The 25285-nt window shown below is 37.5% G+C and overlaps 1 long non-coding RNA gene across 1 annotated transcript; it reads left to right on the forward strand.

Moving 5' to 3' along the window:
• The first annotated feature begins 209 nt into the window (after nt 1-209).
• LOC119864872 lies at nt 210-8559 on the forward strand. Its single transcript, XR_005375350.1, has 3 exons — nt 210-274; nt 5237-5331; nt 8274-8559. It is a non-coding gene; the product is annotated as an uncharacterized LOC119864872 (long non-coding RNA).
• Nucleotides 8560-25285: the final 16726 nt, after the last annotated feature.

Raw genomic sequence — 25285 nt, forward strand, 5'->3', positions numbered from 1 at the left:
ATGGGACCATGGGACCTCTGTTCTTAAAGTTCTTTAATGGTTTAGGTGACACAGGAGTGGCCCTAGGCAAACTTGTGGTTTGTTGACAGTTTTGCTTGCCATCCCTTAGGACCTCTAGGGTACCCTCCATGCCAAGTAGTAACTGGTAGTAACATTGTCTTCTGAGGGTACTGACTTCTGTTCTCCCTAACCCTTTGCCCTCTCTCTCATTGGGATAGGATGTGACTGCTTTGAGTCTCTGCTTCAAGCTACCTAATAGAATACAGCCACTGAGGTGAGTTGCGTCCTTTAATTAATGACAGAAGGAAATCAGTTAACTATCCCAAGCAGACTTTCATTTTAAAGAGGAACACAGTCATGACCAATTAAATCTGTGATATGAATTTCCATTCATGAAATGTCCATGTTATAAAAATGGCACTAAAGGGACTTTATAATGCCTCTCAAAGCCCATTAGCTTAGACAAGCACCCAAGGGGTGAAAGGAAAGGAAACTGGTATTTACTTAGAGCATATAAAGGGATGTTTTTATGTATTCCACTCTTCGTTAAGAGTTTCTCTGAAAATAAAGTCCATTGGAAACAAAGTAGATAAAGTGACACTTTAATGTCCCTGTGTGTACTTTTTTAAAAAGTCCTGATGGGCAATATTCAAATCTCAATTCTATAACACTGTGAGAAAACAACAACACCAATGACAACAACAACACTACCATCTTTCTTCAGTTATTGGCAGATTTGAAAGGACAGGCAAGCTATAGTAACCCATCCAATTGAATAATATGTATATGAGGGGATCCCTGGGTGGCGCAGCAATTTGGCGCCTGCCTTTGGCCCAGGGCGCGATCCTGGAGACCCGGAATCGAATCCCACGTCGGGCTCCCAGTGCATGGAGCCTGCTTCTCCCTCTGCCTGTGTCTCTGCCTCTCTCTCTCTGCCTCTCTCTCTCTGTGTGACTATCATAAATAAATAAAAAATTTTTAAAAATATGTATATGAGGAAGATAGGCACAGGGAATCCTGTGTCATGTAAATCCCATATTAATGTGGCCAGTGAGAATTCAATGCTATTTGGATAATGGCTTTAGGCACAATATTTCCAAATTTTACACTAAAATATATTCACGGACTCAGATGAAAACTTAAAACTGTTAGCTAGACAATTCATTCACCCCATTGTCAAAATCTGCCCCCCCCAAAAAAAAGTCTGCTCACTACAAGAACTATGAAGCTAGATTAAAAATTGTGATTTATAAGCAAAGAATAAGTCCACTTACCTTAAAGTATGCTGTAAGACCTTTTGTTCTTTTTCTACTGTCTGCCTCCTGGTTTCTACGTTAAGAAGCAACTGTATTGATTGGCAACTACTCTTTGAGAGAGACAGAGCATTGTTTTCTTCTCCCCAACAGAAGTGTCTCTTTTTATGTTTATTGGCTAGATTGAGGGAGTACTGGGTGATGGTTCCCATGGTTGTACATTCATCCTAATAGGTGTGGTTCCTATAATTAAAAATATCAAAAGGCAGGCTCAGAATATGGTCCTGTTAGCCATGCATCATGGGGATTTTCTCTTTCTATATATTTATTATGTTTTAAGTAGAAGAGGACTGGGCTGTTTTAGTACCACAAACCCAAAGTCAACAAAAGCTCATGAGACTTTGGGAATTTCACCAATAACCATCTAAACTAATTTGCCAATTAATAATTTGAATCAGACTGAATGGAGAAGAATTTTGAGCTATGCTTCTGTAGCATAGATTATTACCACCGCCCCCCAAAGGAAAGATTCCAAATGAAAACATTGAAAAACAAGGAAAAAGTTTTATCACTGAATATTCAAAGAAAGAGAGGATCTTTGCAACTCATCTGAAACAAGAAAAATTTTCAAAAAATGTTTAGCATTCTCAATAGATCATAATATACATCTCCTTTGAAACATGTTCAGAAAATCATAAAAAGGGAACCACTGAGATTAAAAACAGGAAAATGGGTAAGATAATGAGGTTTTATAAGGAAGCTAAAAATGTAATAGCAGAAATAAAATTTTCAGTGGAGGTAATGAAGAAGACAGTTACCTTGGAAAACTGAATTAATGATGTAGAAGATGAACTTGAGAAACTTGCCTAGAATGCAGAGATGGGAAAAAAAAAAAAAAAAAAAGCCCAATAGTGAGAAGATGTAAAACAAAGAGCTCAGGATTTAATTTAAGAATTGTATATTTTCCTGAGGTTATAGTCAGAATAATCAGAAGTAAAACAATTAACAAAGGTGTGGCTAAAGAAATCTTTCAGAACTAGAAAGAAGCATGATTATGCAAATCTGTATGCACCCCTTCCAAAGTCAATGTAAAGAAACCATACCTAGATTTGTCTTGTAAAGATTTCCTAAATATGTTTACAAAAGAGAAACCAGTATCAAAATGGAAAAAAAAAAAAAAAGGAATTAAAGATTGACTCACATACCTCCTTTGCAGAAGTAAATGTTGGAAGAACAGCATCTGTAGAATTGGGAGAAAGAGGAAAAAAGAGACCCAATAACTACACCAAATTGAAGTATTTTTCTTTTGTTTAGGAAAGAAAGAGTCTCAGAGTTTCAAGGTCTCAAAAATATCCCACTGAGTTTTTTTCACTCTGCTCAGTGCAGCCTCTCCTGCCCAGAGGTACCAGGATTACACATTCAAGGGGTCTCCTTACTGCTGTCATCTCCTCTGCTTTCCTGACAGGAGGGCATTTATTATTTGTGCTTGGCCCTCATCACTCAATGCAGATAGAATCTCATTATTGAGAACATAGAACAACTGATGTGTTTGCTCTGTTTCCATTACTTTGGAGGCATGAGAGGACACTGTGCTGCCTTTATTTATTTATTTTTAAAATATTTTATTTATTTATTCATTCATGAGAGAGAGAGAGAGAGAGAGAGAGAGGCAGAGACATAGGCAGAGGGCAGGCTCCATACAGGGAGCCCAATGTGGGACTCGATCCTGGAACTCCCAGGATCAGGACCTGAGCCAAAGTCAGATGCTCAACTGCTGAGCCACCCAGGCATCCTCCATGCTGCCTTTATTAGGGACTCAGGTGGTATTGCTTGGAGACTGAGAATCCAAATAAGGAGCCAGAGAGCCTGGGTTAAATCTTAGTTTTGCTCCCAACCGGGGATGTTACCATGGACAAGTTGTATAAAGTCTCTGTCCCTCAGTTATGCCACTGCATAATGGAGAAAATCATAAGCATATGACATAGGAATGTCCTAAGATCACATACATACAATTAATATATGCAAAGAAGACAGAATAGTGCCTGGCATATGGTAAGCTTTGTGCAAGTGTTAGTTATTATTTCAGCTGTTGCTAATGATGGATCACATGTTTCCAACAATAATTGACAAAGAGTTATATTTTTAACCCTCCACAAGCTGGTGCTGAGTGGAGCAACATAATGGCAATTTTAATTCTAAGGAACTCGAGTACAAATATTAATTCTTTAAAACTCTCTTTGAATGTTCTTCTTTTTAAACTAGAAATAATGAATAAAATGAATAGCATATTTAACTTTTTATTTACATAAAACTCAGGCTTAAGCCTATGATTTGTAATGTTTTATCTATTCTTTAAAATCCTCACATAGAGCATAGGCTCAATTTTATAAGAAATAACTAGTCATTTCTGAGTATTAGTACAGTTGTTATATTTCTTCCCCTTCATTTTTTAATATAAATATTTCATAACAACAAAATCATGTGTGTATAAGGAATAATGTAAAGAACATGCCTATATTATGACCGAATTTAGGCCATAGAATATTCCTAGTGTACCTAAAATTCCTTGTGTACTTATCCTCTTTATTTCTCTGCTCCCAGTGCCTAAAGGATCCACTGTTTTGAATTTTGTATTTATAATACTCCTTTTTGGGGGGTTTTATTCTACCTAGCCAATATATTGACAAATTTAAATGCTTGTGAAATTAATATTTATGATATCATATGGCACATAATCTTCTGCAAGTTGCTACTTTCATTCTATATTATTTTTTGTGATATCTACATATACAAGAATATCGAACATCACTTATTTTTACTACTAAATAATCTTACATTATATATAGAATCTAGTCTTATTCATCTCTCGTTTCTAGTTGCTTCTTGTTCTATGCTAAGACAAACAAATATACTATAAACATTCTTGTCAATGTTCCAGGGTGCAAATCCTCAAGTTTGCTCAGGGCAGTAAGTTCCATTGCTGACTCAGACCTAAGCTCAGAGTTTCAGACTTATTTATTCTGAAGACAGCTGGCCTGGAATCAGTATTCTGTGCATCTTCAGGTGTCGGGTAGGAGGTCCAATTTCTTAGGCTCAAATCCCAACCCGTTTACTTACTATGAGAAATTGTGCAAAAATATACTTGATTTTTATGTGCTTCAGTTTCTTCATAGGAAAAATTAGAGGTGAAAACAAACCCCACCTCATTGGATTAACAGACTTTATGTAAAATAGAGTCATGCTCAGCACTCAAAAAATGTTAGCTCTTATGAGAAGTTCTCTATTTCTCTCTTTAGTTGTGTTAAAAAATTGCTCTCAAATGGTTTTTTTGAGAAATGATTTACATATAGTAAAATAAACAGCTGGGTAAGTATTGGCAATTTGAATATAGAAAGGATAGCCCCCAGAAAGTTCCTTCACACTCTTCCAGTCATGCTTCCCCATAGTGATAGAATATTTTGCCTGTTTTTGGACTTCCTCTAGAATAGAATTATATAATATGTGCACTATTGTGTCTGACTTTGTCTCAACCCAAAGCTTTTGAGCTGTGCCCATATTATTTTATGTGTGAGCAGTCCAGCACTTTATTTTCCTGAGTAGTATCCTATTTTTTGATCTACCACAATTTGTTTAATGAGTCTCCTGTTGATGGACATAGACTGCCATGAACATTCATGTGCAAATCTTTTGGTGGACATAGTTTCCATTCCTCTTACATAAATACCTGGGGATGGACATTCATTTAGTTTTTAATTTCAATAATTACATTTTCACTTTTGCATATATTTACTGCTTTCTCAAAAAATCATTAATAATTTTATATTATCTTGTTTGGCAGATAATTTTGATTTTCCTTTAAATTTCTAGAATTATATTAAAATATTTATTTTATATTTTGTACCCAGTATTTCCAATATTTGATGTATGTCCAACATTGAAGCATATATTTCTCATGTTTGAGCTTCTTTTTTTTTTTCTTTCAGTTTCGTATTGTATGTTGGCTCTTCCCACTGATTGAATTGTGAATTTTAAAAGGACATTACACTTGTTGCAACATTGCCTGTCTGGACCTAAGGAGGTCTGTATAAAGGATTTTTTTTTTTTCTTTAGAGGACTTGATTTTGTTTCTGCCAAAATAGAGACCTAGGAGTATTTTTTTTTAAAGATTTTATCTATCTATCTATCATCTATCTATCTATCTATCTATCTATCTATCTATCTATCTATCTATCTATCTATCGAAAGAGAGACAGTGTGTGCAAGCAGGTGGAGGGCAGAGGGAACAGGATAGAAAGAAGCTCAAGCAAATTCCCCACTGAGTGTGAAACCACATGCAGGGCTCAATCTCATGATCCTGAGATCATGACCTGAGCTGAAATCAAGAGTTAGACACTCAACTGACCTACCCAGGTGCCCCGAGACCTGGGAGTTTTTTAAATTAATCTGTGCTGCTGTTGTTCTTCAGACTTCTCAGTTGGTGTGATTTTATTATATTATATTTATATTATATTATATTATATTTATTTTATTTATTTTATTTTATTTTATTTTTTAAAGATTTTACTTATTTATTCATGAGAGAGAAAGAGAGAGAGAGGCAGAGACACAGGCAGAGGGAGAAACAGGTTCCATGCAGAGAGCCCGATGTGGGACTCGATCCTGGGAACCCAGGATCAGGCCCTGGGCTGAAGGTGACGCCAAACCACTGAGCGCCCCCGACCCCCCCGCACCCGGCCCCCGGGCTGCCCAGTTGGTGTTATTTTAAACCTAAAATGTCCTTGAATGTCAGTCCATAGATTTGAAAGTTTACTTTTTCACTTACCTCAAGACCAGAGCTAGGTTAGATGGATTTCTTTGACATTTTTTTTTTTATTGGATGGATGGGAGAGGTGGGGTAGAAATTTTTTCTGGTCACTCTCTCAGTGAAGGTATAATCCTTCATAGATGTAAGCTTTGTGTGTAGTTCTTTGTTCTAGTTTCCTATCTTCTATGAATCAAAGTCCTTTTCTTTTGAATTTACTTTGACTGTTAAATCCCAATACTCTGAACTCCTGGCCACCAGTTTTACTCCCTTCTGAACACTTCACATACAAGACTCTGATTGATTTTTCATGTCTGAGGGCTTCCTTTTTCCAAAACAATGATTCATTTAAAAGGAAATGTGTCATATTTTAACTATAATTTTAAGTGCTCAGTTTTTAAAAATATTTTATCTATTTATTCATGAGAGACACAGAGAGGCAGAGACATAGGCAGAGGGGAAGCAGGCTCCATGCAGGGAGCGCCATGGGAGACTCCATCCCGGGACTCCAGGATCACGCCCAGATCGGAAGGCGGACACTTAACTTGTGAACCACCCAGGTGTCTCTAATTTTAAGTGTTCTGATAGAAAAAGAATGTTACTAGAAAGTGTTTGCTAGGAATTCTAGTTCTATTGATATTAAATAGGAAATATACATTTTGCTTCCCCAAAGTGAGCCAGCAGAGGTAAGTATCAGCTTCCATCAACTGCCCGTTGAGGGCTACTCCCCAGATGTGCTAATTTGTAGGTTTCTCCTACCTTCAAAGGGTAAGGTAGTGTAGCTATCAGTAGTTTCAGAGAAAGCTCCCAGGAACAGAGAGATATATATGCTGGCAACTGGGAGTCATCAGGGTAGTCAGAAATTATAGTGCCTGAGGAATAATGCTAAGTACTGACAGCACCTACACAGCATCAAGGCCTTCCATGTTTGGGCCCCTTTCTGTCTTCCTCTGTATGAGTCTTGTATTATACACTTGAATGAATTTCTAGAGGATTATTTAAACGTTTTCAAAATGTTTAAAAACTAAGCATCATTCCTGGTGTGTTTCAGAGAGTCGAAAAAAAAATTTTTCCCCCTTCATTCTCAATTCAATTGCTATGCCTTCCATACCTTCACTCCCACCTCCATCAATTTAATGGAAACCATAACTCTTCTTAACTATCAATTTTTACTTACAGATATATATTTTGTTTTATATCTTATAAATATCTTTTTTAAATCTTATAAAATCTTATACATTTCTATAGGTTTTATCTCCACCAGTATGTTTCAAATTCCTTGAGATTATGGTTCATATTTTTTTTTATCTTTGTAATTTCCATAACACCTGGAACATTATCTTATGTTTACAGAATGTTTAATATTCTGGGATAGATTTGTGAATGAATGATGTGCCTGATTTAATGATTCTTGAATTTACATCATTTTTGAGTAACCAGGCAACTTGTCCAAATTCAAAACATAAAAATAAACAAATATAAAACTTGACCTAACAAAATTCAATTCAAGTTCATCCTCACTACCACTCCAAATCAGCTTTTTGATTCTCTTAAGGTAGGCACAGATTTCTTCCTAAAAGTTACTCTTTATCCTGAAATCCTTCCTAAATTTCCTGATTTCAAATGCCAAATTTGAAATCCCATAAGCACTAGAACTTAAAGAGCAGATAGTTGAGTGAGAGGTTATTTGCATTGTGTGTTTAAACCTTCAGCCCTGCAGTAGACATGGATTGTGTGCTGAGGGCATACTGGGGCTAGTAGGCAGAGTGGGAGAAGAAAGAAGTATCTGACAGTCACTGCTTCTGAGAGCCTTTGTGTGCGTGCAAAGATAAATCCTAGGTGTGGGACCATCTGGCAGAGCTGGGATCTCCTGTATGACTCTGCTGGCTGTGTGACCAAGGACATGTAATTTAACTTCTATGTTATGACCCCATCCTTCTTTCTCAATTATTAAAACTCATTCATAGTGCCTTTAGTCAAGTCTCAGATGGTTTGTGTATAAAACGGGATTAACGACTACCATAAACTATTTCTGATCATGCATTTAATTAACTTTTAAATATATCCATCACATAATAATTTCTCAGGAAACAGTAGCTTTTTGACTCCAATTGTTTATTAAATAAGCAGTGAAAAATAGGGGAAATATGGGCTTTGGTGCGATTATGGATGGTGTTCTGATGTGGATATATGTTAATAATTGTGAATGACTTTTCCAGGAGCAAGAGAAGATAAGATTCTTCTAATCATCGCATAGAAGTACTTGCAGTAAATAACAGTTTACAGTAGTTATTGATGTCGTGAAGTCTCTAAAGCCTAGAAAGGATGAAAATGCTGAAGTTTTGAGGACTAACGATAATAGTAATAATAATAATACCTTATTGGCATTTTTAAAATGAATTCTCCAAGAAAATATCTGCTTTTTCCAATGTCCTTATTTTTCTAACCTGGATGGCTAATATCCCAAATCCTTCTGCTACCTTTAACTGGTTCTTCATGGATGCATGTGGCTGTTTCCTCACTTCATCTGGTTTCTGCCAATATCTGAAGTGCTGTTTTCCTTTGAGGAAGATAAATAAAACTAAATCCATTAAGGTCTGCTCAGGAATCACCTTTCTTCATGGAGAGTTCATCTTTCTTTAAAATGAACAATCTGACTGTGCCTGGTTACACTTAAATCTTGGGCTTTGTCAAGAATTAATGTTGCATGGGTGTTTACCACATGTAAACAGTTTATTCTTTTCCTTAATAGATCATGGGGCATGGAATTTCAAGCCTGGAAAGGGCATTAAAAATGATTTATACATTGGGCTTATCTTTTTGCATTGTTACATTTATACATATTTAAAGTCTTATGTACATAATAGTTCTACTTAATGTATATTTTAGCTAGATTAACATACCAAGTAGCCATAGGCTTTTATTGCTATACTTCAATGGACAATTACAAGTTAAAAAAAAAGAAATTACAAGCAAACTTTCACATATTGCACTTATGATGCAATAAGCACAACAATGAAAAGCTCATGGCTTTGAAAAGATATGTAATAATAAGGGATATAAATGAAAAGATATTAAAATTTTTAGAGCCATGATATGACCCTGACTTTGGGGTGTATGTGTGTGTGTGCATGTACGCATGCAAATGTATTTGTCTATTTAAACAAGACCTTAAAATGGGTGAGGTGAATGGCTCAGTGGGTAAAGCATGTGACTCTTGAACTCAGGGTCATGAGTTTAAGTCCCATGTTGGACATAAAGCTTATTTTTAAAAAGTCTTAAAATGAGATTATTTCTGTCTATTTAGCTCAGTTATCAAAAAGGTAATAATCAAATTGTATAGGATAAATATCTCTGTATTCCAAAGTAAATTTCTACTCTACCTAGACAGGACTTTGAAAAAATCAATATTATGATTCTTAGCTCAATGTCTTCTTGGTGTATAAAATGGTTGAGAGTAAAGAGACTGAAAAGAAATTTATCTGGAGAAATTTCTGGGTATAGCAGCATTTTCCTTTCCTCTCTGAAACCCTATGATACCTTATGAGGATGAATTGGGGGCAAGGGTGCTGCTGCTTCACCTCAAGGAACCTGAGAGGAACTTTGAGAAAACTGATCAACAATATCCTTCCAATTGCTCAAGACAAAAAGACCTTGAGATTAAATTTGACTCCACTTTCCTTTGTATATCCTGCATGCAGTCCATCAGGAAATGCTGATGTCAATATATTCAAAACATATCCAGTGTCTGGTCATGTCTCCCCATCTCCACTGCCTTGCTAAGACATGTCATCATCATTTCTCACCTACGATATTGCAAGTCTCTGATTTCTCTGACTCCACATTTGTCCTTATGTTTTATAACAACGCAAAAGCCAGTTCAATCCTGTTAAAACATGTCAGAATATGTCACTGTTCTGCTCAAAACTCTCACGGCTCCCATCTCAGAACAGAAGCCAAAAATCTCCACAAAGACCTATGGAGCCCCGAAATGTTCTCCCCCTCTTTAGCTCACTGATCCTGTCCTCTGCTCCTTACTTGCTCACTCACTCTAGTCCTTTAGCTGTTTGAAAAGCTCTCCTACTTTGCAGGAAGGGCCCTTCCATTAAGGGCCTTTCATTCACTGCTTCCTCTGCCTGCCTAAAGGCTCTTACCTCCTCTATCTCTGTGGCTCCTGTTGTGCCCAAGACCGGGAATCCGAGAAACCACCAAGGAGCCGACACCGATGCAAAGACACAAGGGTTTATTTACAAGCTTGAGCTTGGGTCCAAGTGTACCCAACACAGTGGAGCAGGGACTTGGACCCCGAGGTGGGTTTCAGCTTAGTTTTAAGGGCTGGTCTCCAGAAGGGGTGGAGCAATTCCTCAAGTTCTGTTTACATTCTGATATGGGGCCTTCAAGGGCATTGAGCTCTGTTCTCATTCTAATAGGGGCTTCCTGCCCTTGGCTTGGGCTCTGTCTTTATTCTAATATGGGGCTTTCTAGGAGGTTAAGCTGTAAGCTGTTTTCTTCCTGTAACTGAAGTAAGGTAAAGTTCAGCTCTTATTCACTGGGGCCTGGGGTGGCTGTACTTGTGCTAACACTGAACTTAAGGTGGAATGGCCTTAATTTTCTTGGCCTCCACAACTTCCTCCCTCCCCTCCTTAGTGTTTGCTTAGGTTGTCAATCTATTTAAAATTATAAGCTCTAGACTCATCTTGGCTCTTTTGATCACCCTTACCCCATACTATTTTTTCTCATAACACTAATTATTCACTGTGTAATTCACTCTCTGCAGGGTGATTGTGTGTCCCGGTCTACCTGTGATAGAATAGGTTTATGTCTGATATCACCACATACTTATGAAGAACATTCTCTTTCACTGCCAATCTTACTTTTAGCCTCAAAAATGTCTTGGTTTGATTAATCTATTTATAAAAACACTTTTTTATATACTTCTTTTTATATACTTTTGTCTTTTTCTTTTATTTTTTTTAAAGATTTTATTTATTTATTCATGAGAGACACAGAGAGAGAGAGAGAAGCAGAGGGAGAAGCAGGCTCCATGCAAGGAGCCCGATGCAGAACTCAATCCCTGGACTCCAGGATCATGCCCTGGGCTGAAGGCAGGCGCTAAACCACTGAGCCACCCAGGGATCCCTATTGTCTGTCTTTTTCATGGTTCAAGAACAGTGGTTTCCAAATGGCAGACAGGCAGTAAATACATGTTGAGTGAGTAAGTGAAATAATTAATGAGCTCAGTATTTGTCCCATGAAATTTGGAGGAAAATAAAGGACTAGTGTTTGACCCATATCTGTGAAACTCAGAGGCAGTAGGCTATGGCTGGACCTCTCTGGCAGTGAAGATAAGAGAGATGGCATCCCAGTAGCCAGCTGTACTTCATCTGAAGACATGGCCTAGGTTCCTGTGTCTCACAGACAAGGGTGGGTGACAAGGGAAGGAGCTGGCTAGGGACCAACATTTGATTTTTACCCTACATTAAACACTCAAAATTAATCACATAAGGCAATTCTTGGGACTAGAAGAATCATAAGAAGTGTTTAATATTTATGACTGGAAAGACTATAGAATTAGTCTGAAATTTCATCCAGGGGTAGGATATGAACTAGCCTATTGAGGAGGTTTCAGAGGACAGTGAGGGAAAAGAAGGAAGGTATCTGATGCTTGTATTCTTGTTTATACCTGTTTATAAGGTAGTATTTAAAAGTATAAGCTAAGGAGTAGGACAGATATATTTTTGAATACCATTTCTACACCTTAATTAACTATAGAACTTTGATCAAGTTGCTTTCCTCCTTGTGCTTCAGATTACAAATAGGCAAATACATTTATAAGGCCTGATGTTACATTTGTAATATTATAGTTTTGAAACTTACATCTTTTACAGGACTTCTTACTAAAATTTTTCAAGTGTAATTGCTTTTCTAAGTGTTACTGGCAGAGATCATTGTCTGACAGTTGTTTGCATTAATATATTGCGTTAATACAACACCCAATACTCTAAAATCAAATATATATATATATATATATATATATATATATATGATTTTATTTTAATTCCATGAAACAAAAAAGGGTTCCAGCTAGGCATTTTTGTTGATATTTTCCAGTGTATTATAGAAAAAATATAAGGATAAGGGTCAATTTTTAAGGGGAAGAAAAGAGATACCAACTACTGTATATCTATAAGTCTGGGGAAGTTCTGTTGAATTAAACAAGTATAACCATTAAAAAAATGGACTTTATTCAGCAAGTCTCTATGAATGTATATATACATGAATATATATGTTTACTATTTAGCTAAGTTAATGTGACATATTTTATATGGGAAATTTTTGAGAAATACTATAAAAAATTAAGTTCCCTTCTTAAGAACAAAAAAATAGACTAATTAAGAAAATATTTTGGTCCACTTTGGCATTCTGTAAGTATCCATCTAGTACTCTGATAGTTCAGAAGACCTGTGCCCTATCGTTAATGGTATATGTACTTGAGAAGCCAAGAGAGACACATACTAAACTTTACAACTATTAGTTGGATACAAATCAATTTTCCATTAAAGGGCTAATGATGTGTTAAGGAGAACTGGTGTTTTCTGTATCATGATTGTGAAATCATCATTAACCTCTTTTTAAAACCCAAATACAGGGGTGCCTGGGTGGTGCAATTGGTTAAGTGTCCAACTCTTGGGTTCAGCTCAAATCATGATCTCATGGGTCCTGGGAATTGAGCTGCAATGGACTCTGTGTTCAGTGTGGAGTGTGCTTGAGATTCTCTCTCCCTCTGCCCCTGCCCCTCTCCACCTCAAATAAATAAGTACATCTTTAAAAATAAATACAGGGGCACCTGAGTAGCTTAGTGGCTGAGTGTCTGCCTTTTGGCTCAGGTTGTGATCTTGGGATCCTGGGATTAAGTCCTTCATCGGGCTCCCCACAGGGAGCCTGCCTCTCCCTCTGCCTATGTCTCTGCCTCTCTCTCTGTATCTCTCATGAATAAATAAATAAAATCTTTAGCGGTGGGGCAAGATGGCGGAAGAGTAGGGCCCCCAAGTCACCTGTGCGAACCAACTTACCTAGATAACTTTTAAATCATCCTGAAAACCTATGAATTTGGCCTGAGATTAATAGCTGGAATGCTATACAGTGAGAAGAGTTTGTGCTTCTATCAAGGTAGGAAGATGGAAAAAAATAATAATAAATAAAATAAAATCTTTAAAAAAAGACCAAGAAAGATTACTACTCTTTCTACAAAGAGTTTCCCTGTATACATGTTGTCAGATTCACAGAGAAATTTTAAACTTGGTAATTCTATTTTCCCTAATAAAGCTTGGAGTAAAAGTAGTTATCCTGATAACTAAAGCAAAATAAAACTGAAAGACCTGCTTTTGTTTCCAATTATCTAAGGTTGTCTGGTAAAGGTGATTTTGGTAGGCTGGGATAATTGCTCAGACCTTCTTTACTTGTTGTGTATTTGCAGCCAAAAAGTAAAAATAAATAAATAGAGAATTTCAATGTCCAGAATATGTCTATTTTGAAGATGAAAAGGCTCTTAGGGGGGAAAAAGGTGTCTCTTCTAGCAGATATTTTACTTTTCTAAGAGTGGGCAGTGTCTCTCTGGCAGCTATAATTTCTCTATGAGAAAGTGGTCTGTTGTGCCTGCAAGCTGGAGTTCTCCTTTGCATGCTTCCCTTTTTTCTTTTCTTTTCTTTTTCTTTTCTTTTCTTTTCTTTTCTTTTCTTTTCTTTCTCTTTTCTTTTCTTTTCTTTTCTTTTCTTTTCTTTTCTTTTCTTTCTTTTCTTTTCTTTTCTTTTCTTTTCTTCTTTTCTTTTCTTTTTTTCTTTTCTTTTCTTTCTTTTCTTTTCTCTTTTCTTTTCTTTTCTTTTCTTTTCTTTTCTTTTCTTTTCTTTTCTTTTCTTTCTTTTCTTTTCTTTTCTCCTTTCCTTTCCTTTCCTTTCCTTTCCTTTCCTTTCCTTTCCTTTCCTTTCTTTCTTGCTTTCTTTCTACTTATTTACTTCAGAGAGAGAGAGAGAGAGATTGAGAGAGCATGGTCAGGGTCAGAATGAGGGGCAGAGAGAGAGAGTGAGAGAGAGCGAGCCAGCGAGCAGACTCCCTGCTGAGTGGGGAGCCTGACAATGCAGGGCTCCATCCCAGGACCCTGAGATCATGACCTGAGCAGAAATCAAGAGTTGGAGGCTTATCCCAGTAGGCTACTCAGGCGCCCTTGCATGATTTCTTTAAAAGTAGCAATTCTATTAAAGGCTACTGTTTTCAGGGAATAGCCTTTAGGCCTTTAGCATACTACTAGACACAGTGGGAGCTACCAAGGATCTGGTTCGATGCCTATTTGCAAGCTGGCTAGATTGTGAATTGCTGGAATCCTATTGGCCTTCCCTGCTGCTTTAGTGCCCTCCTGGCTCCACTACCACACCCCAACCTTCTATCCTTTCCTCTTGGCTTCTTGCTGAATTAGACAACACATGCTAGCCGAATTCAGCCAAAGCGTTAGCTGAAAGCATCCTGGAGTTACACTTCTTTTTTTATTTTTAAATTATTATTATTATTATTATTTTGAGTTACACTTCTTTTAAACTTTTCTAACCCGGTTCTCCAAGTTGTGGGGAAAAAAGTGTCTGTATGGTACTGGGCACCTGCATATGTTGTCTGACAAGTTATTCATTTTGTTGTAATTACTAAAATGAATATTTGGTAATAATCATTTGGTAAAACTTTCCTGGCTGAAATTTCTGTAGGCATGTTATAGGCCTCAGGGATTTACATCAACCATTTGTCATTCTTTTGAAGTAGATACCAAATGGTTTTTCTAAGAAATTCTCATATTTTCTGTGGATACTTCTTCAGACCACTTTTAGTCAAGCTTCTTAGTCTTTATCCCTTTTCAGAGATTCATGATGTCCATGAGAGCATCTGAAAAGCTGAAATAAAACAGTCTGATTAATTTACTCCCTTTTCTCAGATTGATTTTTCACTGGACATACTTTGCATGTCACATTTATTTACATCCAATAAAGTCAGTATTCTGAGGAATGCTTGGAGAAAAGATGCCCTGAATGCAATACAGATTTTTCTTTATGAAACTTGCAGAGAGATGTATCAGAGAGCAACACCTCATGGTGCTGGTGCTCTACAGAATTTTGTGTACACACACACACACACACACACACACACACACATAGAGGCTTAGAGAGGTTAAATAATATGTCTCAAGCTTAGTTTTCTAAGACTGCAGATCACGATATTATCACAGACTCAACAGTTAAAAACCACACACTTTTTTTATCTTATAATTTTATTTTCTTATCATTTCCATCGGTCAAATTAGGGCCTGACTTGGTGGAACCTCTGCCTCGGAGTCTCACCATGTTGGAATCAAGGTATTGACTATAGTGCTGGGTAGTGTCAGCATTCATTTCCTTATGGGCAGGTGGATTGAGAGACTCAGTGTCTTGGTGACACCTGAGGCCAACTTCAAGTCTTTGCCAATAGGGCCTTCTGAACATGACCACTCACTTCCTAAAAACTAGAAAGGAAGGTGTATTTTCCTAGTAGGATGGGTTACAATCTTATGAAATATTATCACAGAGTTGATGTCCTATTACCTTTATTATATTGATTAAGAAGCAAGCCACCATTGTCTCCTACACTTAAAAGGAGGGAATTTACACAAGATGTGGATACCAGGAAGTAGACATCATAGGGTTTGTCACACAAATGGGTCATTTACATTACACCATCAGACTTTAGAAAAAATAAGGAAACATTACCTCCACATTTATTTCTCTGGCCTTGCTAGGGTTCCAAAAAATTCCACAGACCCTGTTTGGCCCCTTTTCATTGGGACTCCATGTTCTAGACATATGTATCCCCCTACCATCTCCTGTGTCCCAACCAAAACTTCTCTGATATTTGTCTTCTTCTAAACTCCGCACTATTTCACTAAGTAGAATAAAGGAATATGTTCTAACAAAACAAGTGTGTTACCCTACTCTATAGCATACTTACTTACTATACATACTGTTTTTGTTCAAAAGAATAGCTTTAAAGATGAAATTTCCCTCTGGTATGACATCTTAGCTAATTTATAGAACCATATTTGTTATAGGACGTGTGAGAAGCATGTAAAACTTCCGACTTACTCCCCTTCTCAGCCCCTACATACTTCCTTTATCTTTGTCCTCTATAATTTTGGGCCAAAAGGGTTGAAATAAATTAGACATGTTAGCCAATACTTCTTTTCTGAAACTCTGACTGCTCTCTTTGTATCAGTGAGACTGGCAAGTTAAGCTAGAAATTGAAATTACTAAGTGTTTCTCCCAAATGCCTTTGGTCACACACTGTTGGTTATTTCCTCCTATGAGCCATACCTCAGCGCAGGGCTTACAGAACACAATTGGTACTGGGTTCTAAGAGCAACAATATGTATGGACCATGACATATAGACTGCTGAAATACAGCCCCCCAGTCCAGAATGCAGTCAACTTGAAATATTTACTGTAACTTTGTAAAAGTTAAATTCCATAAGTAAATGAGATGCTTAGAAAAACAAAACAGAAAGGCTCCAGAAAGATTAAACAATGAGTTGAATAGTATTCAAGCATCACTAAAGTTTGGGAATAGAGGAAGTCAATGTGTTTTCCAATAAATAATATATAAGTCAATCTTGCAGAGAACACTTTGAATAGCCTTGCTTTTTGGCTAAGAAAGAATGTGTAACATTGTAAACATTGTGCTTATTGAATTTTAAACTCCATACATTTCATAAAATGTAGCCCTTCCCTCATCATCTCGAAAGGAATAGAAATGGTTTATATTATAAATGCATTCCTGCATTCAAATACATTTCTAAAGAGAAAAAGAGCTGGGCTGTGGCAATTTTCTTCTGTTATACAGTGTTACTTTGCTTATTGTGAACTTTCAAAAATCTTTACACATTGTATCTTTTGAATTCCATCCACAAAAGGGAAAATGTTTACTTTGAATAGAAATTCCATTAACCATAATCTGTTCTCATTCTACCTTTCCAAACTCATCTGCTTCTATTTCATACTACCTACTCTTCATTATAGATACATTAAAAGTATCATCTGTTTTGTGAACCTGTCTTGCCTTTTCTGCAATATGAGTTTCATTCCTAGCACAGTGCATGGCACATGGAAAATCTAAATAATTTACGGAATGCCTCAGCGTCATTGTGTCTTTTGGACTGCCTTGCTGCACGTAACTTATCTGGTTAAACCTTACCAGTAGTCAAAGACTGGACTCAAATGCCTTTTTCTCCTTGAAGCTGACCTCCCATTTGGGATAAATAATTCTCTCTTCCATGCCCCACAGCTTATATCTTGACTATAGCAAGCATTTAATTTCCATTTTGTGTTGAGGGAGACTTCAATCAAAGTTTGGGAAATACTCCAGAAATTATGATGAACTAGCAACTGTTTGAAGTCATCCAGAGTTTAATATTTTTGTCTCTAGCATTAGGCCTTGTACCAGCCCTCTATAATCCTGTATTTCAGTATGTATTTACCAGGGTGATAATTTGTACTCTTTTTCATCTTACAACCTGTTACTTTCATCTTTTCCTCATCAATAAGTTGGGTTTTTTGTAGATTTGCCATTCATTTAATCTCATGCTCATGTTGGACATGGGAGAGAACTTAGTATATCCTAGGAGTGAAAACCGAATAAATGCTTTTCCATTTGCAAACTCTGTCATGTTCATGAACAGACGAACACAGAATACTGAGAGTTCACACGAAAAATGAGATGTCATATTAATCTCCAAGTCAGAGCAACAGTCCCTCCTTGGGGTGTTTGTGTGAGAAGCAATACAGTGGTGTAGTTAAAAGTACAGATTTGGAGACAGATTTTCTGGGTCTGAATCCCAGATCTATTTATTAATTGGGCGTGATGATTTTGTGCTCTGTCAACTTAGATAAATTAGAATGACATTTTAAGTACTTTATTTTTTGAATGTTTCTGCAATAGGGTTGGCCACAAGAGAAATTTCCACCTCTCTCCAAGTTTGATAGACATCATGGCATCATTAAAACCTCCTAGGAATCTGGGACTTAGTATAGCCTGTGATTACTCAGAATCTCTAGGAGCCAAACCTACATAAAGGATGTGGCTATTTTGTTAATAAAGGCCACTGAAAGACCTTTAATTTTTGATTTTTTAAAGATGCATTTAGGGGGGAGAGGGAGAGAGAGAGAGTTGCGAGGAGGAGCAAAGAGAAAAGGAGAACACCTCTTTAAAAAAATTTTTTTTGAATTTAACTTCTAGTAATTAACATATAATGTATTATTGGTTTCAGAGGTAGAGGTCAGTGATTCATCAGTTGTATATGACACCCACTGCTTATTATATCACATGCCCTCCTTAATGTCCATCACCCAGTTACTCCATTTCCCTACATCTCTCCTCTCCAGCCACTCTCACTTTTTTCCCTATCATTATGAGTCTCTTATGGTTTGTCTCCCTCTCTAATTTCATCTTGTTTTATTTTTTTCCTCTCTTCCCCTATAATCCTTTGTTTTGCTTCACAGATTCCACATGAATGAGATCATATGATAGTTGTCTTTCTTTGACTAGCTTATTTCATTTGGCATAATATCCTCTAGTTCAATCTGTGTCATTGCAAATGGCAAGATTTCTTTCTTTCTTTCTTTTTTTAATGAGGAATACTGAGTAGTATTCCATTGTGTATATATACCATCTTTATCCATTCATCTGTCGATGGGCATCTGGGCTCTTTCCACAGTTTGGCTATTGTGGACATTGCTTTGAACATTGGGGTTCAGGTGCCCCTTTGGATCACTACATTTGATCTTTGGGGTAAACACCCAGTAGTGCAATTGCTGGGTCATAGGGTAGCTCCATTTTCAACTTTTTGAGGAAGCTCTGTACTGTTTTCCAGAGTGGTGCCTCAGGAAAAACATTTAATCTTAACCAAGTTTTTATATGTCTGTCTCTTCCACTATATTTTATGGTACTTAAAGTCAGCATATTCGCTCTTATTCTCTATCCAGTATCACTGATACTGCTCAGGATAGTGCTTTTCACATACAAATTCTATTGAAAGTGGTTAATAAAAAACAATGATATTGCTACAATATTTTTAATAGTACATTAATTATGAAAGTTTAAGCTTCCTATGAAAGAAGTAAAAAAGAGAATTTTTCTTTCACAAGACATCTAGAATATGCAGACCAGGGCAGAGATGCTTTCTTTGTTCCCACTTCATTCCTTCTATGCTATTTTCTTTTTCACAATCATTTTGCCATTGAAAAATGACTGTTCTACCTCCAGTTTCCCATTTGTGTTTCAGAATGCAACCTCACTAAGAGAAAAGTTAAGAAAGCTCCTGTTGGAAAAACACAAGAAAGCAGATTTCTGCTTTTATCTCATTGGCTTGAACTGTGACACTGTGGGGAAGGAAAAATAAATTTCCTTCTAGGAAATTTCCTTTTGTGGAGGCCGAGAAAATTAAGGCCATTCCACCTTAAGTTCATCTTTAGCACAAATGCAGCCATCTCAGGCCCCTGTGAATAAGAGCTGAACTTCACCTTACTTCAGTTACAGGAAAAAACAGCTTACAGCTTAACACCCTAGAAAGCCCCATATTAGAATAAAAACAGAGCCCAAGCCAAGGGCAGGAAGCCCCATATTAGAATAAGAACAGAGCTCAATGCCCTTGAAAGCCCCATATCAGAATGTAAACAGAACTTGAGAAATTCCTGCACCCCTTCTGGAGGTCCCCTAGACCAGCCCTTAAAACTAAGCTGAAACCCACCTCGGGGTCCAAGTCTCTGCTCCGCTGTGTGGGTACACTTGGACCCAAGCTCGAGCTTGTAAATAAACCCTCGTGTACTTGCATCGGGATCGGCTCCTTGGTGGTTTCTCGGATTCGCAATCGTGGGCACAACAGTCAGAAAAGGTAGGGTGGAGGCCAGTTATGGAAGGTTGCCAGGAAAAGCACAGTAAACAATGGTAAGGTCGTTATGCAGTTTTAAGTCATTGCCTTTTCCATTGATAGTTTCTAGAAATTAAGAGTCATATGTCTCTAACTGGAGACAGATGGAATTAATGATTGCTCATACCTACATAATGAAGCCTTCATAAAATCCTGATGAGATTCAAAGAGCTTCCATATAGGTGAACACATCCATGTACCTTCTCAGACTTATCAGACACCTCCAGCTGTCTCTAGCTTTTCTTAAATTGTCTCTACCTAGTACAGAAAGGAGGACACCCTTAGAAATGGAGCTTTCTTTTGTAAATGTAAATGTCTCTTACAAAAGGGTAATTTCTATTCAGTTTTTGAGAACTTTTCCTGTCTAGAGTCTCTTAAAAATAATCAGCTTTAAATAATCTTTATGCCAAAGGGAACATATTTTGGGGTGGTATTCTGCTCCCCTTGAACACTCACCCATCACTAGTTTGAAAAAAAAAAAAAGGCAAGCAATGTATTTTTTTACCCAGACACATTACCATCTTGAACAAAATTGGGATTCTGTTAGTAAGGCAGGAGAAAGTGGATATTGGTAGACAAATGCAAAGTTCTACACGAATAGGAAAGATTTGAGCCAATTGAAGCATTAAGGAGGGTGGTTTTGCTTTGAGCTCTCTGAAAGAAATGAAAATTTTCTCTTTAAACACATCAGGTAGTGCTTTGAGAATATCTGTGCTGGAGGAAACAATGGTCCAGAGTGAAGGAAGTTGGCAATGAAGGAGTAGAATTTGTCCCCCAGACATATGCTTCTTTGACATAAGGATTATTTTAGGCTGATTATTTCTAAGAAACAGCAGACACAGGAGGAGCTCTGAAAACGGAGTAGAAGTTAACCCTGTTTTAAGAGACATTCATATGTATAAAGGAAATCTCTATTTGTAAAGGTGTCTCCCTCTCTTTACCAGGAAGAGGATGACCAAATCTCTAGAAGTCTATCAGTGGAGAAGAGAGTAATTTAAATCTGCATAACAACCTTTCCCCTTGTTTATTGTGCCTTTCTGATAGGTTAACCTCCCATAACTGAACTTCCCTTTCCCCCTGCTGTCTTTTGTCTTTCACTGGAAATCACGCTTAAAGTGATGGCTTGGGACATTTTGGAGAGCTACATCGTTTCCCTTGATCTCTCTCATATATACAGAAAGTATACCTATGATTAAACTTCTGTTTTTCTTTGGTTAATCTGTCTTTTATTAGAGAGAGTGTCTCAGCAAGAACCTAGAAAGGTAAAAGGAAAATTATTTTTCCTCCTCTATAGCAACAAATCTGTAGAACTCAATGAACTCTGGCTCAATGAGCTAGAGCTCTGGCTCTGATAACCTAAAAAAGAAATGGAGGAGACCATAATCATTGTTCACTTATAAATCTGATAATGTAGCCATTGAAACCATTTGTAGCAGTATCTTTGATGTTTGTTTTGTTAGTGAGTAAAAGAGAATGTCTGTGTTTCCTAAATTGGGGTGGGTGGGAGTGGGCATGAGTATAGTGTTTATAACTGAATTTAAAAACACCCAGTCTTTCCTGCTGGATGTCTCCTTTATTTTCACTTCTGACACTTTTGGTCACCAAATATGTGGGATTTTCCCCCAGGAAACAATTCTCTGTGACACTCTTAAAGGGTTTTTTTCTCCATCGATGCCTGTGGTTCTTGGTTATGCCGCTTTAAAAAAATGAAGAGGTAGACCAAACAGTGGTGGGCAGCGAAGCAAGGTTTATTGAGTGAGGATACAGCAAAGTGATAGTACAAAGTTCCCAAGGAAGGAGGGGACCCAAGAGGGTTGCCACTAGACTTTCTAAGTCTAGGGGTTTTTATGGGCTTGTTAACAGGCTATTTTTTTTCCCCAAAGATTTTATTTATTTATTCATGAAAGACACAGAGAATGAGAGAGGCAGAGACACAAGCAGAGGGAGAAGCAGGCTCCATGAAGGGAGCCCAGTGAGGGACTCTATCCTGGGACTCCAGGATCACAACATGGGCCAAAGGTGGCACTAAACTGCTGAGCCACCCAGGCTGCCCATTAACAGGCTGTTTTAATCTGATTACCTTCCTGTACCTGTCATCCAATCAGGCTTTTGTCACCTGTCTATCACATGGGAAAGGCTGGAGGGCTCCTTCCCCAGTGGTGTAGAATTCTTTTAAGGGTGGTTTCCTCTTAGGGTGTGTGTGTGGGGGGGAGGGGGGGGCTTGTTCCTGCCTGCCTGCCTTCCAACTATCCTTCATCAATACCATCTTGGTATCCTAAAATTTAAGTCAATTCTGTGCTGTCTACCTGGAGATGGCATCAGATCCCACAGGTTAAGGGCTGGTCCCACAAGACTGCCTCCCCACCGCCATCCCTTGCAACTTCAGGTGCAAGTAGCAAGTCCAGGTTGTTACCTGTGCTTCTTACTGATTGACTATAAATCTGAGGTCTCCATGACCTCCTCTTCTCCTCCTGAGGTTAGATTAATTTGCTAGAGCTTCTCACAGAATTTAGAGAAACACATTTATCAGTTTATTAAAAGCTATGATAAAGCACACAGATGAAGAAATACATTGAGTGAGGTCCAGGAGGAACTGGAGCATAGGAATCTCCATCCCCTGTGGAGTTGGGATGTGTGACCTTCCAGGTACATGGATGTGTTCACCAATATGGAAGTTTTCTGAACCCCATACTATTAGGATTTTATGAAGGCTTCATTACATACGTATGAGTAATCATTAATTACATTTTTAGCCCTTCTCTCTTTGCTGGGAATGGGGAGGGGATGGAACTGAAAACTTCAAGCTTTCAATCACAGCTTGATCTTTCTGGTGACCAGTCCCCATCCAGGTGCCATACAGGAACCCATCCAGAGTCTCTTCATTTGGACAAAAGATATTTCCATTACCCCAGAAATTCCAACAGATTTAAGAGCTCAGCATCAGAAACCAGGGTCAAAGACCAAATAGACCAAAAGATGCTGTTGGTGCTCTTACCACTTGGGAAATTATAAGAATTTTAGGAGCTTTGTGCTAAAAACCACAGAGACAAATAGATATACATTCTTAAATTATTAACATTAGTAACATTCAATGTAAGAGTGGAATTATATATTAACCTAATTAAGGACTACTTGTCTAGTTTTAATGTTGTACTAGAAGTCAATTCTCTTTCTGCTCAAGTGGTGAGTTTTTACATAAGGTTTAGATGTAATGGTTAGTAAGCTCTGGCCTCCTTCTTTGCTGGAAGTTTACCTTTCTATACCTGCTTTGTAATGCTGAGACTCTGTAGATCATATTTCTCTCAGGCCAGCTTGCTTCCTATTGGGCTGTATTAATGGGAAGACCAAAAGAAGACTGGAAGACAAGAGATAGGAGAATGGACTTCTTTTTGTTGACTTCTATTCCTGTCCACATTACACCATCATTTCCCACTCTGTCTTATAACTTTTGACTCCAGGAACAGCAGTTGGTTCCAATTTTCAGGGTTTCCTGCCCCCTACCCCTCCACTGTCAAACCACCTTAAAGTCATCTCACAGATTCCAGCAGCCAGGCAGCAGCCCCTCCTCAGAAGATTGAATCCTGGCTTGGGGTTGAGGTACACCCAAGAGTATCAAAACCAATGGTGATGTGTTTCCTCTTCAGAGATCTGAGTCCCAGCTCAATGGGACTTCTTCAGGTTTCTAAATCCAAGTAACCTCCTTCTGATTTTTTCCCCTAGCTCTAGCAGCTTCCTCTAGTTTTTATTTCCATGTTACCTCAATGTCCCCTTTTTAGTCCTTTAATAGTTATTTAAACGGTTCCCTATATTATGATGTTGTTACTAAGATGGCTGTTTTGGTTGCTATTTTCCTAACTCAACACTCACTGATACAATGAATAAAATAAGTTTAATGCTACACACCATACTTAATAAACACAATGGAGAAAAAAGAGAATGACCCTTACCCAAAGAAAAAAGTCTTGTTGCTTCTTAACATTCCAGGCAGGGTGAGGTGCATACTGATAACAGAGTAGAGGGAAATGGATTTGTTCAGGTAGCTTGTTGGTTCCCAAAGAAGGTGGGTACTTCCTTGTGTGGTTTAAGAAAGGACCAACACTTCCCAGGGGGCTTCGGTAGAGATAATATAAGCAACATGGACTGTGTGTGTACCCTATTGCCTCAGACTCTCCTGAAAAGATGTCTATTAGGTGCTCTCTATTAATAGGGCAAGCTGGGTATAAATATATAAGAAATAACTTAAAGCCTATCACATTCGTATACTACAAACACAGAAAGAGATTCTAAGGTCACATTTCTGCTTTATGATTTAATTATACCAATCAGATTGTAAGCTTTACTAATTTAGGGAACATTTTGCTGTCCAAAGAAAGTTTCATAAAAAGTGGAGTCCTCAAGCCCCCAGTTGGTATTGTTTCAGGAACACTCACCAAGACAGATGATATCTGGTTGATTGTTGTATATTGCTAGATCCCTTTCCCCATTTAAAGTGATGTATCTGCTATATATATTAAAAGGGGAATTTTTAATTTTTAATATTATAGTGAAATAGAGTTCAATAACTCTAAAAATAGGCAGTGAAAATAAATTTTGTTCACAGTAGAAGAAAAAGGTAAATATCTGTCAGGAAAATTTTCTTCAGGTGTTTTATTGAGTTAGAACAGTCATGAAATTGAGTTAGAAGAGATATAGTAGTCTATTAAGACTTAGGAAATATTTTTCTTGAACTTGAAACACAGCCAAGGAACTTTAGGTTATAGGGAGACTATACACATTGATCTCTTCTTTCTTCTAAGAGGTAACTTAAATTATTTATCTACATCTGTATCTATATCACCTATAACTATACCTGTATTTCTCCATAAGAACAAAGAGAAGATAGGAAATAGGGAAAAACAATAATATCTACAAATTTTTGGAAGATATGAAACAGAAGGAAGATTGAAGGCAGCATGATAAAGCTGGAAACGGAAGTGCATAATAAAATATGTAGACAAATAGAACAAATGGTGAAGGGTAAGGATGAGGCACAAGAAGAAAACAAACATGGCACTGGGATAAAGTCACAATATTGAGCAGCGTAGTGCCCACATCTCCAGCAGTCAAGGGTCTTCCCCCACCTCCACTAGATGCGAGCTTGAGAGCTGGGCAGGGATATTAGTTGGAAAGTCTGCTTTCCCCAGTCTGTGTGTAACAGGCAGCCAGGCAATGAATCCTCAGGCAAGAAAGGGATTTGCTTTT

This window comes from Canis lupus, chromosome 21 (genome assembly GCF_011100685.1).
Source record: "Canis lupus familiaris isolate Mischka breed German Shepherd chromosome 21, alternate assembly UU_Cfam_GSD_1.0, whole genome shotgun sequence".
NCBI classification, from domain to species: Eukaryota; Metazoa; Chordata; class Mammalia; order Carnivora; family Canidae; genus Canis; species Canis lupus.